This window comes from Euprymna scolopes, chromosome 20 (assembly GCF_053919585.1).
Source record: "Euprymna scolopes isolate OS-2025 chromosome 20, ASM5391958v1, whole genome shotgun sequence".
Lineage (NCBI taxonomy): Eukaryota > Metazoa > Mollusca > Cephalopoda > Sepiida > Sepiolidae > Euprymna > Euprymna scolopes.
In genome coordinates, this window is record NC_136501.1 from 35,655,861 (window position 1) to 35,670,157 (window position 14,297).

Sequence of the window (14,297 nt, forward strand, 5' to 3'; positions counted from 1 at the left end):
AATGTTTTATTTCGTTCTGTTTTTTTTTCAACTTGATATGGAGGAATACTCAAGGGATTCGCCCATCCAGTTGTCCAGTTTGATGAAATAGGATTTCGATCCCAGCTCTGGTTGGGCTGAGAAAGTATCTGCGTGTTGGCATCACTAATTGACATTGAGGTAGTTTAGAATGGTGAAGCGTACATATCTGGGACGACATATAACGGAGGATGAGACATAACAGTGTACACGGCAACGACGATGACGCAATTCTTTGAGATTAATAGAAGAGGTATTAAGGTGAGAGGTGTAGTAGTCAGTCATTTTTATCAGGAAGAAGGGAATTCATAATTGATGATGGGGACAGAGAGTTAACACTTTGGAAGGATGTTTCATATAATGTTCATTTATAAAGAACGATAGACAAAAACACATTACCTTTCGATGGATTACAAACGAAGACAAAGGTTTACTTATAACATTAATACATTTATTCCAGCTTGATGAGAATTATCAGGTATTCGATACCTTGCAGAATTACATTGTCTTGTGTCAAAGGATTACATTTTTAAATATTAAATAAGAAAAACAATAAAAATAATATATAAAGAAGCAGTATGGAAAACTCTAGTAAAAAAAAAGAATTATGACGAATGACATGTTGACGATGTGGAAGAAGCAAAATGTTTCGACTTCGTCTTTCAGTGGAAGCCATGAGAATGAGATACCACTAATAATATGGAATAATTTTAGCAGAATGATACGTTCATGTCCCTGTCTATCTGTGTCACTCATTTTAGTATATTCTGAGGTTAAAGTTAAGAAATATACAATAAGCTAAGATAACGTATATCTCTCTTTCCTTGGTTTATTCTCCAAAAATAAAATTTGAAGAAAACTAAGTAAACGAATTCGCGTGTCATTTTTCTTCATGAAAAAGAGTATCTATATGGTCGCAATGAGATGAAAGAAATAGACTGTTAATATAGACTATTTATATACAGCGTATGCGTATAAATGACTACGTACTTATAGAAAACTTTTATTTTGTTATTGAAAATGTTCCACGTTTTCCTGAAAATCCACACCGTCAACATAATAAAATGATCACAGTTTCTGGTAAACATATTCTGAATTGACGTTTCCTTATTTTACCGGTAGAGTTTTTAGTTTTTTTTATGTGTTCGATCGACAATTCCATTTATTATCAATATTCTTAAATATGAATATCGAACAAGACGATGGGCACCAATTCTACTTCTGTGTACATGTTTTACACAGGATACTGAAAACGATTACGGTAGTTCCTTACCAGGAGTCGATTATACAGGGTGTCCACAAAGTCTGCCTACATTATGTAGCCATACTTTGTGGAAAAATCCTGTATATATATATATATATATATATATATATATATATATATATATATATGTATGTATATATATATATGTATATATATATATGAATAAATGATTAATAAAACATGTTAAAAGACATCTTGAAAAAGAATTAAAAACATTTTTAATTTTAAAAAAGGAAATACAAGATAAGTGGATAGTCCTTAATCCGCGGAGTTTCGAAGAAATACTCTCCTTCTCATCAGAGGGCAGGAATTAGCAAAATGCAGGATCGGATTTTGCATATAAAAGTATTTAATGAAACTACAAGTAAGTCACAGACCTTACTCGGTTAAAAAAAAGGGTGAGGTAAGGGGAACAGGAGGGAAAAGAAAAATAATAAAAAGATTTCACATGAATGGACAGTCCGGTGAAGGGTAAAAATCCAAAAATGGTAAAATCCAAAACGGTCGAATTTAAAATTTCAATCCAATGGGTAAATTCCTAATGGTTCAAAATCATCCAAAAGGTAGAGTTCCTTGGAAAAAAGCGCAAATAGAATGAATTCCAAATCATTAAAAGAAAATACTGGAGAGAATATTTAAAAACACGTCCGTCAAGGCTGGATGAATAAAAAAAATTAAGGTTAAAAAAAAAAACCGAAAAGCGGTGAAGATTTAAATTTGAAAAGCAAGGTCAAACTGACCCAGACAAGAAGCGCGAAAATTAGCGTTAATAATTAGGTCAGTTATGATATGCACGTGAAAGTCTCAGAATTAAATTAAGAAAACTGATCAGAACAAATAAATGGCTAAGTTTATAAAATGGGGCGTCTGTTATATATATATATATATATATATATATATATATATATATATATATATATATATATATAAATTGTAAATATTTACAAAAAATTAGTAAAAAAATTGTAAATATTAACTCTTTAATATTTATAATATATTTTAAGTTTACCATTTTGATTACCTTGGTAAACTTATTGTAAGTTTTATTCTTATATATATATATATATATATATATATATATATATATATATATATGTATATATATATATATATATATACACGCGTGCGTGTGTGTGTGTGTGTGTGTGTATACAGGGTGCCCACAAAGTCTGGCTACATAATCTACAGGACGCTGCCACAAAGTCTGGCTACATAATGTAGCCAGACTTTGTGGACACCCTGTATGTAGTGACTATGTTGTAATGTTGGGACGATTCATCGAAATTGAAATCGCAAGTAGAAAAATCAGGAACCTTGGAGGAATCTGTATCAAATTCTAAAAAGGTTATCTATTCTCCGATGTTTAAAATGATTATTTTATAACAGAGCTCGGACGCTTGTATATTGCGGCTATATGCAAATTCTGAGCCATGTGACGACACAGCGAGGAAGAAACAGAAACGATACAAAATAAAGAACGCGTGCGCAGACCCAGGATCACGTTTGAGAGCCGAGTATCTCTCAGTGATCACGATTACGTCGAAGGGTAAGAGATCGTGATCATGTTAAAGGGAATAGGGATCACGTGTTATTCGGGAACGTACCCGGAAATAGATGCCCTTGTTTCAACGAGAAAAGTGAGTCGAGTCATTCTTTACCTTTGCCTCCTTTACGATGGTGTCTACAACGTGTTGGGTCTACATGTAAACACATGCGTAAATGTGTAACTGTATACTTTTAATTGTGTTTTACATCAACATTTAAACTTATTTTTCAATTTTTCGGATTAATGATAAAATGATCATTGTCTGTTGGTTTTAAACTTTTAGTAAACCTCAAATTATAGATGTAGCTTTATTTGTAGTTTTCTATTTGAATAAAATATATGCACCTATTTGATTAAATAAACGGACATTGATTTCATTTAGTATGTTAGGAAATAATGGAAAGTTTTTTCACTGAATATACTAGCAAGAATTAAATAAACTTTTCCAATTTCTTGATTTGTTTTCATTGGATAGCTAGTTTAGGTTTTGTGGCTCCAATTTTTCTTCATCAAAAAGTCCCCGATTACGAATTCAATAAAGCTTAGATTTAAATGCATTCTTGTTAATGTAATATAAAGTTGTTTCCTGTCGTGTTAATAACAGTAAAAACATAGAATGCACAATGCTCCTGACACTCAGTTTTGCTCTTGTAATATTTCTTTCTTTAATTATTTTTTTGTGAGAAGCAGGTGAAATATGAAAGGTTTACGCGAACCACCTGCATCGTTAACAAATTATTACAGCTATTCATGATTTTGTAACAAATTTGCATCCGGTAATCCACCTGTCGAGCTTCTGTTTCCTACAAATGACTCTAATGCATGAGAACTATTATAGACTAGCGGGAGTACCCGACGTTGCCCGGTTGTTTGGACATGTGTGTAAGGGGGCGGGGGTTAAGTAAGAAATAAGCGAAGTAATAACCCTGTTTAAATATTAAAAAAAAAACGATGTTAAACTTCTTAAAAAAACCCGGAAAAACTAAAACAAAAAAATTAGCGAACAAACGTAAAACCGCTTTAAAAAAGAAATCGGAAAAATAAAAAAGTATATTCAGGGAAAAATGATGGCCGTATTCGGAAAAACAGAAACAAAAAAAAAACACTGCGAAAAGTGAAACAAAATGGCGTAAATATCCCTTCGATTCGGTTAAGTCCATGGTGCGTTTCACCCAGTAGAAAGCATAGAAGGAAAATGAACGTTATAATTCCATTCCAGTTTTTAAGCAACTACGAAGTAAAGAACCCCCAAACCGGTGTTCCTTCGTAACAGTCTCTTGTGAACGATCCAACAACGGTGTTAAGTTGTAGCGTGGAAGGAATTTATTAGAGAGAAAAGATTTTACCACTTCCATTGATTTTAATCGATTTTGGCAGTGAACTCTCAGCAGAAAAAATATAGGATTTACGATTATCGGGGAAGTCGAGAGATAATAGGTCTATAACACAACTCATATATTATGCTGCAGTTTGTACATATTACATTTGCATGAAATGTCTTTATTTTTAATCCTATTAAGGTCAAAATCATAGGGGGAAAATGAGTTCATTTTATATATATATATATATATATATATATATATATATATATATATATATATATATATAGGGATTAACTGATATAATATAAACTATATTAGCGGGACCTGCGTAAATTCCAAAGCAGACTCATTCATATGTAATGTATTGATGTTGGCATTTTATAGATGTGCAGCGTAAATAGAGACGTTCTGATATTATTGTAGCTCATTTGTTAAAATTGCAAAAGAATTTATCTAAGCTTGCAGGGACGCTCGGGTCGTAAAGTACGTTAAATATAATTCCAAATTTAGCATATATTATTATAGAGTAAATGTTCTATCGATTTTATATATTATAAAGTTGCGATTTCCAAAAATATATATATATCCATATGACTTGGGTGCATTAGCTTTAATTGAAGTGAAACAAAAAATTATGAAAAATAATATATATATATATATATATATATATATATATATATATATATATATATATATATATATATTAGATGTAGGTTTCTTGAACATGGATCAAACTTTTTAATTAAATTTGGGCCCAAAACAATAAATGTTAAGGATCGAAATTGTGGGTAAAGTAAAAAAAAATTGAGCTCTCAGCAAATTCTTTGTTTGAACATTTGATCTTTTACATATAGTGTATTCAGACATAGCGAAAGCTTTTAATCGTTTTTGGCCGAAAATTTGGCTACCAAGGAGTCACAAATTAAAAGATTTAACCTTGGCAGTTTTTAGCAAACTATTCAGCTAATTTTAGGTCTAAACAATTGAAAATTTACATAAAGGGTATTCAGACATTATTTTTTAAAACAGTAATACATAATAAATAAATAAAAATGTTATATACGTCCAAATTAAAAAGGGCGACTTTCTAAGTAAATAAAAAATTAGCTCCGAGGCGGAGCCAATATTAACCGTATGTATCGCTTGAAAAATAACAACAATAACAAATATATATATATATTTATATATATGTATATATATATATATATATATATATATATATATATATATATATATATATACTAGCAGTTCAGCTCAACTTTGCGCGGGCTTTATGTACAGTTCATAACTATGTGCTTATGTATATATCAAGATGTTGTACTAATGTTCACGTAACCTACATCTAAAATTTCTAGTTTTTAGACCCTAAATTAGGTCTACAATTGGATGAGGAGTTATATATATATATATATATATATATATATATATATATATATATATATATATATATATATAACTTGAGTGCCATCAGCTATAATCGAAACCAAAATTCTTGATAAAATTATCTTTTAAAATATAGATTACTGGAATGCCATTAGCTATAATCGAAACTGAAACTAAAACTTATTAAGAATTCTTAGTAAAAGTATTTATTACAAAAGATGGAAGTTCATAACAACCAAACGAGTCGGCTGTAAGTATGATACAGAAAATAACACACCCGCTATCGTATTAATTAACTGATATAATATAAGATCTATATATCAATTACTTATCAGAACTTGGAATCGCACAAATAGTTATTTCAACGAGCCAGGTTATGTATTTGGTCGAATTTGTTTTTTCTTTGTCTTTGTGCACAGCCTAGCGTAAACATCGCTTGAGAAATTGTCACTAAACTTGGTCAAAATATCGGTCATGATTTGACTTAAAAGTCAGTTAATTTAAGAATATCTAATTTACGAGAATCCTCCGACATATAATTTGGATTGAATACAGAGTATATCAGGTTAATCAATAACACTACCTGTAAGCAAAGTGTCGCTTGAAAGAAAATATTGCTTATTTAAGATTTTGTTTCTAGTGCTGTCTTTTATAAGATTATTTTTGTATATTGTACAGGACAGGATCAAGAAAGTAGGAGGTTCGATGAGATGCAGGAACTGTCGAGCGGTGACATATACGCTAGCCATTCGCCTACGGGACTCCACTTGGGGGTCATTTTCCTTATCAAGGGTGCAAAGAAGTTGCTCGGAAACATAGATCGGTTCTGGCTGTTAGGCCAATTCAGTAAATTCTCTACTCAACGGTGCGGTAGATCTGCTGAGGTCAACACTGAGACTATATCGCTTGGGGCTAACACGTGAGAGATTTTACGTCAATACCAGTGATCTCATCCGCATTATTAAACATTTCGTGAAACGATGGTTTGATAATGAAATTATTAGATACGTCTCTTTCTAACAATATTAAAACCGTGTGTTCTCCATGGATTGTAGAGTGTTGTCTTGTTATTCTACTATTATTATGAAACATACGATCTAAGCATTTTTTTTATTATTCAGTCGCAGAATATATCTGGTTATGGGGATTAATCTTCACGATCAGTTTCAGGGTTTGTGACACATTTCTATCTTATGGACTAGCAGACAACACGATCTTAATTTCACGTTTTTAAACAGATAATGTGCCTTATTTTGATCCTAACCTGCTCAAAGAACGTGTACTTCAGTTTAATTTTCACATTAGATACCACAGTGATATTAGATGAAATTTAAAATCAACTTTTTTGCATTGTATCGTATCTTCAGCGAATCGGCAACCCTATAAATTTAAAGTAGTTAGAAGTAACACAGTACGAATTAGTAATTGTAGTATTATTATTATTATTATTATTATTATTATTATTATCACTGCTAGTGACGAAGAGTTTCACACAGGGCAACTGCGAATAATTATATTTGATAACATTCAGTGGTGGTCTCTGGAGACTGAATGAAATTAAGTATCCCTAGATTTCCAGTATTCACCACGTTTTCGGTAATTTTTGAAAATTAATTTGCGTCGTCGCCATATTTACCATTGATTTACGTTGGTAGTGACAATTGGTATTCACTGGAATCGTGTCGCACTAATCCTCCCTCTGGTTCCAGTTGTCCTCGCACTCATTTTGTGAAGATCTGATTTCTCTTCCCGGTCTTTTCGATTTTCATTGACTCATCTCGATTATTTAGTGTAATGTCAATTCATGGTGACACTACAATATTTGGAAAGGGAAGGGGGCGGGAGTGTTAATTTACAATTATATACTTTTCAGTTTCATGACTTCATGTGGTGCTTCGTTTTGTTTTACATTTATGTCAGTTTATACATGTTAGGCATGCTCATGTTGCTCATATATATTAGTGTCCGAAGTCAACTGTTTTTGTTTAATATTTCAGCCGTTTTCAGTATTAATCTCCATTGTATATTCTCAACCAGCCCTCTAGTTCCAATTCCTCTCATTCCGTTTCATGTTTTTTCGAGATTATTCCTAGTGCTCCTACTATTAGTGGCGTTACCTTGACTTTCTTCATCTTTCTATATGCCTTTATTGGTTGCCTCTATTTATTCCGCTTTTCTTTCTCCATTGATAGTCACTTTGTAGGCTGCTGGAACGACAAAATTTCGCAGGACTTTTATTTTATACTTAATATTATTACATTTGGTCTTTTTGCTTTGGTGGGTGTATATGTTTGTATATCTATACGCAATGGGATTCTGTACTTCCATTTTCAAGTACTGTGACAGGTTTATGATTCTACCATTCGTCTGGGTATTCAAGATTAAGTCGACTACATAGTTCCCAGTATATTGCTTTCCTCAGTTGATCCTGTGTATTTTTCATATTCTTTTCGCCTAGATTGATGCACTCGCTTATTATATAGTTTATTGTGTCGTCTCTTTGTGCACCGAGTCTGCATTTACTAGTTTCTTGTGGCTTGTCAATCCTTACTTTTATATAGTAAATTCTTAGCTTGTTATATTCTCTTAAGTTTTCATTTTTTAACCAATGTCCAAGAGTTTACTTAAGTCTCGTTTTTCGCTATCCTTATAAATCGCCCATGTAGCAGTTACTCATCCATTTTTTTTCCTTTTCGCATTTTTCTACTTGTCTCTCCGATTTCTGCCTTGTTCGTTTTTGCAGTGTTTTTTACTTCGGTAATTATTTCTTTCAGTGTTCCGCATTATTTATTTTTCAAATTCTTTTTCGTGTCATTTACACAGTATTCTTTAAAAACCAATCCCCATTCCTGTGTACTTGCTTTTCACATAGATTCGGTCAGCATTATGAATTTCCTGGTCTTCTCATCGAGAATCCTCAGTTCTTCTTCAGGCCAGCCTATAAATGGTCCGGAGTATCTTACTAGTTACACTGCCCATGTGTTCATACATTTTATTAGGTTTCTTCTATATAGTCTGATTTCTGGGAGTTTCTATTTGTCCTGGGGTAATTCATTCGAATTTCCTCATTCATTATTGCTACTTTGGTGTCTGCTTCCAGAACAAACAACTACTTCTAGCTGTAATGGTCACTTAGTGTCCTTTTCTCTTTTTGATGGAGTAGTTCCGTGGCTCCCGTTGCCTCCAATTTACCCCTCCTCATGCTCAAAAAGTGCACTATTCCACAACAAAGTGTATTGTAGAAGTGTAAGCCAAAGAACAGTTTCCGATGATTAGTTGTTCTACACAAGTCCTCGAGGTAACTGGTTCGTAGTAGGCAGTTCTCGAGTTGTAATTCACAGATCAAAAGATTCTCCCCGAGTTGTCACGAAGAAAACATACGCGGAATTGCTACAGAAAGGTTTGATATTAATGGAACAATTCTGGTTTCTGATTGGTTGGTGAATTAATTTGATTTGTGAGTTCCTAGCAGCATCGTTTATAAATAGAATCTCCCGGCTGTGTGGGACATACCCCATTATGAAATATTGCAACAGACCTAGTGCTTTTCAGTTTGCCATTTGCGTAGAGTTCTATTGCGGGATTCCTTGCATATTTCATTTTAAGTTCATTTTTCTATATGCTGTGACACTGTTTTCATTTCTTTCAACTATTCGAAAAATTTTTTGTGATTTTATTTTGTCTGTTTCCCCATATCTTACTCCATTAGCGTTTTGTTTTTTTTCTGTCGGGTACAGTTGATCCGTTTATATTTTTACTTCGTTTATATTTTGATAGATTTTTTCTTTTATTGTTCTCAAAAGTCCTGTTTTGCTTGATTTGTATATGTATCATCTAATTATGCCTTCTTGTACTACTATTTTTGCTTCAGTTCTTCATGTTTCTTGTTTAGTTTCTCTCTGCACGTCACATTGCCACTTTTCCATCAACTTCTATTCATTTGATCTTGTTTATCGCTTTGACTTCCTTAATTTTTACATCTGGGTTTCTAGCCTAAATCCACATCCAGGTTTTGTCAGCCCATTTTTGTTTTCACGGCTTATTTTCTGCGTTTAAACTTTATACCTAATTACTTGATCTCTGCGTAAAATAAATTGTTCAAGTCTGTAATGGTATATGTTTGAAAGCATAAGTGGAGCTTATTTACGTTGTCTGTTTCTGCTTTTTAATTTATTCTACTCCTGGTTCCCTAGGGATGAATGTTACCTCTTTTCTCTGTTAATGAGTCGTATGATATTTCTATCTCAGCTACTCCATGCCCGTTTAATTCTGTAATATCATAGATCATGGTTTCTATGGTTGTACTGTTTGAGTTTTGTAGGGTCGGTTAATGTGGAATTTCTATATTCCCGTGAGAGGTGTTACATGGTCTGTTCCATCCTTAATCTTTGTTTGTATTTCCATTAGTTCTAAATTTTAACGCAACCTCTTTTATAAGTTTCGTGTGGCATAATTCTTGGTTTTGTTGCATGATATCCAGTAGACATGGCTCTTCAAAATCTGCCATCCGTTTCCAATAATCTCGGTCTTTGAAATGGCTTCTGTAAAATTCTTCCAGTACTCTATTTTCTTTTGGTGTTCAATTTTTACTCCGTTTAATCATTTATTTGTCTATGTTGGTTAATGTGGATCTCTCGTGTTTGATCTGTATTATCTTGGTATCTGAAATTAGAGGGGATACTTACCTGTTCTGTGTTTGTAATATTTTTGTTTCTTGTTTAGAAGAGACGCAAACATTCAAAGGATAGCCATTGACCACTGAGGAGGCATCTGTCGATCATGACACCCTGATTCTTCGTCTGGGTGCCACGATTTATAATATGTGATACATACATTTTCAAGCGTATGGCGTTTGTGGCAACACCGAGCACAGAATGGTTTTACCTGTTAATCTGTCACAGGGATAGGTCTTACCTCCCATCTAAACTGTGACGCCAAGTGCACTATAATATATACGCAAGAAACATGAACTTACATTAAAATGCACACATGTAACGCTAAGTCCATGAAGGTAGAATAAGTTCTTAGCTATTTGAAAGGGGAAAATGAAGATACGAACCCCTCTAAGAAAGTTCATTCATTTTGAATTAAATTAGTTTGCAGTGTATTACCCTTATATTATTACGTTAATCGCTCCGTCCGTTATCATGCTGTGCATCCCTTAAAAAGGAAAGTGGAATATTCCAAAAAGTGGAATATTCCAAATAAACCTTGTCACCCTTGAAAAGGAAATAGAAATATTTAAAAAAAAATTGGTGACACTTTTGAGGCAAAGCTAATAAAAATGATTTTTCTTTCTTGGCCTTTTGGCTAAGATCAAAGTGTAGTATATGTCCTCAGGCGCCTAATTTCAATTTCTTCTCTCTCAGTGGAAGAGAAATCCTTTACGACTAAGACAATTTTTCTCCACATAAAAAAACGGTCCTAGTTATTATTATTATTATTATTATTATTATTAATAATAATAATAATACTATTACTACTACTCACGTTTTGTGTCTGGGTATTGATATTGCCGATTTTATACTGATATGCTGATAATAACAAATGAACATAGGCTATCAACATCTTTTATCAATCTGCTAGAACTTCTCGCAAGATTATGGCGGTTTGCAACAAGTCAGTCGTTTAAAGTACTCCAACATTGCAATGGATACCGATTTTGGCAATTAACTTGTCAAATGCTTTAGTTACACTCCCCAGATCTCCAACCACAACTTCTACCGTCTTCACCTTTCACAATCATATTATCTCCCTTTTCAAGACTTTATATATTTTCGACTTTCTCCTTTTCTTTTTGCTCCACATGCACATCAGCTGGCATTGTCAGATTAATTATAATTGGAGTCTGTTCCTTTTTTACAACAAAACAAATTCTGAATATTTTTCTTGAATCACATTATCACATTGGATATTCATAGCCACTATAAGTACATATTATCACACTCCTCCCCACTTCTGGAATATTCTCGTACAATTTTTCGCTACATTCCAGCACTCTTTTCTTGCATATATCCCAATGGCAATTTCTCGCAATATTGTCATGTCTTCTCTTGTATTTCTTAGTTAATTTCTCATAATTACTGACGAGGTGATTACATTCTCACTTTTCTGTTAACACAGCCTTTTTATCAATGTGATACTTGACATAATTTGCTTAAGACTTCTGTCCCAACGTTTAAGTCACATTTTCACAAACATCGCCATTTCTACTGAATTAGTCATGCATTTACTTCTTTATTTGTATTTTATTTTTGTTGTTCATTTATTGGCTTGAATTCATTGCTTTTTACTAGTTCACTCTCTTGCAATTTTTCAAATTTTGTCATACCCTTTATAAGCTTCTTACAGTTGAAGATGTAAATTTTCAAACTGTTTTTTTCTACATACTGTTCTACCCCTATAACTCCTTACCCTCCCTCTTTTTTTGCATATAACCTATCGACATCACTCGTTGAGTGTCGAGTTTCATTCATTGTAATCGTTTTCCTTGTCTTCCTGCCCATATCTCTCAGCTAATTTTCTTTCCATTGAATAATACTCGCCCATAGCGAATTATTGTTACTTCCCATGTGTTTAATGCGGATATTTTGTTTCTCCTATCCAGTCCTGACCTAAGAACCAACCGTAGTCTTCTCTTGCATTTTTTTCCTATTGTTTCCTTTATTTCAGTTTCTTTTATTTGATCTTATTGGACAATTCCTAAGTAGGTGTGTCATTCTTCTCCAACCTCATTATTATTATTTCCCCATTTCAAAGTTTTTTCCTTTACTTTCAACAATTTTCCCTCTTTCTAATTTCAAGGAAGAACCCTTCTTTATTATTATTATTATTATTATTATTATTATTATTATTATTATTATTATTATTGTTGTTGTTGTTGTTGTTGTTATCATTATTATTATTGTTGTTGTTGTTATTATTATTATTATTATTGTTGTTGTTATTATTATTATTATTATTGTTGTTATTATGATTATTATTATTATTGTTGTTATTATTATTATTGTTATTGTTATTATTATTATTATTATTATTATTATTATCATTATTATTATTATTATTATTATTATTATTATTATTATTATTATACAAAATTCCCATTGAGTTTACAGTGTTTATTTTTTACTTATGTTCACCCCTTATAAAGCATATCGCCATTTAAACGTAAAGGTCTACTATTTGGAGTCATGCCTAGAAAAGATTAAGTAGAGATTTATTTACGTTACATTTAAACTTCTGCATATCAGCACAGCCAAAGAAGTAGGCAGCAGGAAGTGAATTCAAATGCCTAGCTGTTCGAGGGGAGAAAATATTATAATAGAACGCTTTCTGGCATTTAGGGACATCAAGAGTAAAGCGGGTTTGTCGGGGATATGTACGTCGAGGAGTACAAGTAAAATGAGTTCATCAGGACACATTACATTAAAATATTTGTAAAACAGGTACAGTGATGCAACATTAAGCCGATGGGACAGGGGCTGGAGCTTAGTTGATAAAGTATGACGGATTAGATTGACAATTTTTTGGACTATATCTAAGATTAATTTAATTTAATTGGAAAACTGACTGACGAATCCCTCAGCATGGCCCAAGAATTAAAAAAAAAACTCAGAGAATGCTATACTCAACCTTGGATGATTAAGTGCGAATACAAATTATCATCTTACATAGACGAATGGCGTTCAAAAATAATGCTTTCTATTTTTTATTCTAGATGAGATTGATTGCAAATTGTATTGTTATCATCACTTATGCAGTAAGGCACTGAAAGTAACATTGATCTGTCGCACACATTGTCCGGGGTTTTTAATCTCCACAATAATTTTCGCATTTACCACGGATGCTACTCAATTTTATTTCAGCAATATTAGCTCATATATATATTGCCCGATTATGAATAAGTCTAGATTATTACCACAGTTAGAATCTAATAATAAATAGTGTATAGAAGTCACGAGTTATTGGGACGAGGAGCGCGCGTCAGTTTTATTGAAAAAGCAAGATATTAAAATCCGAGGATTTCCCTTAGAATCATTGGTGCACGTATGAAAGCAGTGCTTACCATCTGTTTTTTTAAATTAATATTTTCGCTTTATTTTTTTCTCGATTTATTATCGAATAGTCACTAATCATCCAGACTATCTATAAGAAAGAGAAAAAAATGCAATATTTAACATTTTTAAGGGGTACTCAGTTTCTTAATACAACATTCTAATGAATCGATCCACCATTTTTGAAGCAGTTATTTTTTTCAGCTAGATTTATCGATGTTAGCCTATTTTTTTAACGCAGTTAACTTTCAAAAATTATTTATTGACTTATTTATTGGCTTTTTGTAGAATTTGGCTTCAAATTTACCTCACGTGTATGTTGGAATGGTTAGAATTCAAGTTCTATAATTGCTATTTCTGTAGAAACCCCGAGTATAATTTATTCAAAATTTGTATAAGGATACAGTTTTACAATATGCGCGATCCAAAAGATTAATGGCATAGAAAAAGTTGTTTATGTTGGCATGCGATGTCCACTCCGAAATATTTAAAAGCAGAAATTTATAAACTTTGCAACAGAAGCTGTAAATGTAAAACAATACCTTTAAAAAGTTGATTTCAATGGAATATTCGAGTCTGTACTCCATATTGTTTCCACTGTTGGCCATGTTTGTTTTCGCAAGCGTTCATTCAGTTTTTACGTAGAATACAGACCCGAACACCCCTCAAAATCAACTTTTTAAAGGTAAGTCTTTAGTTTGTGCTGTAGT

The 14,297-nt window shown here is 32.4% G+C and overlaps 1 pseudogene; it reads left to right on the forward strand.

Moving 5' to 3' along the window:
• Positions 1-10,823: 10,823 nt before the first annotated feature.
• LOC145241798 (U2 spliceosomal RNA) lies at positions 10,824-10,937 on the forward strand (annotated as a pseudogene).
• The last annotated feature ends 3,360 nt before the right edge of the window (positions 10,938-14,297 follow it).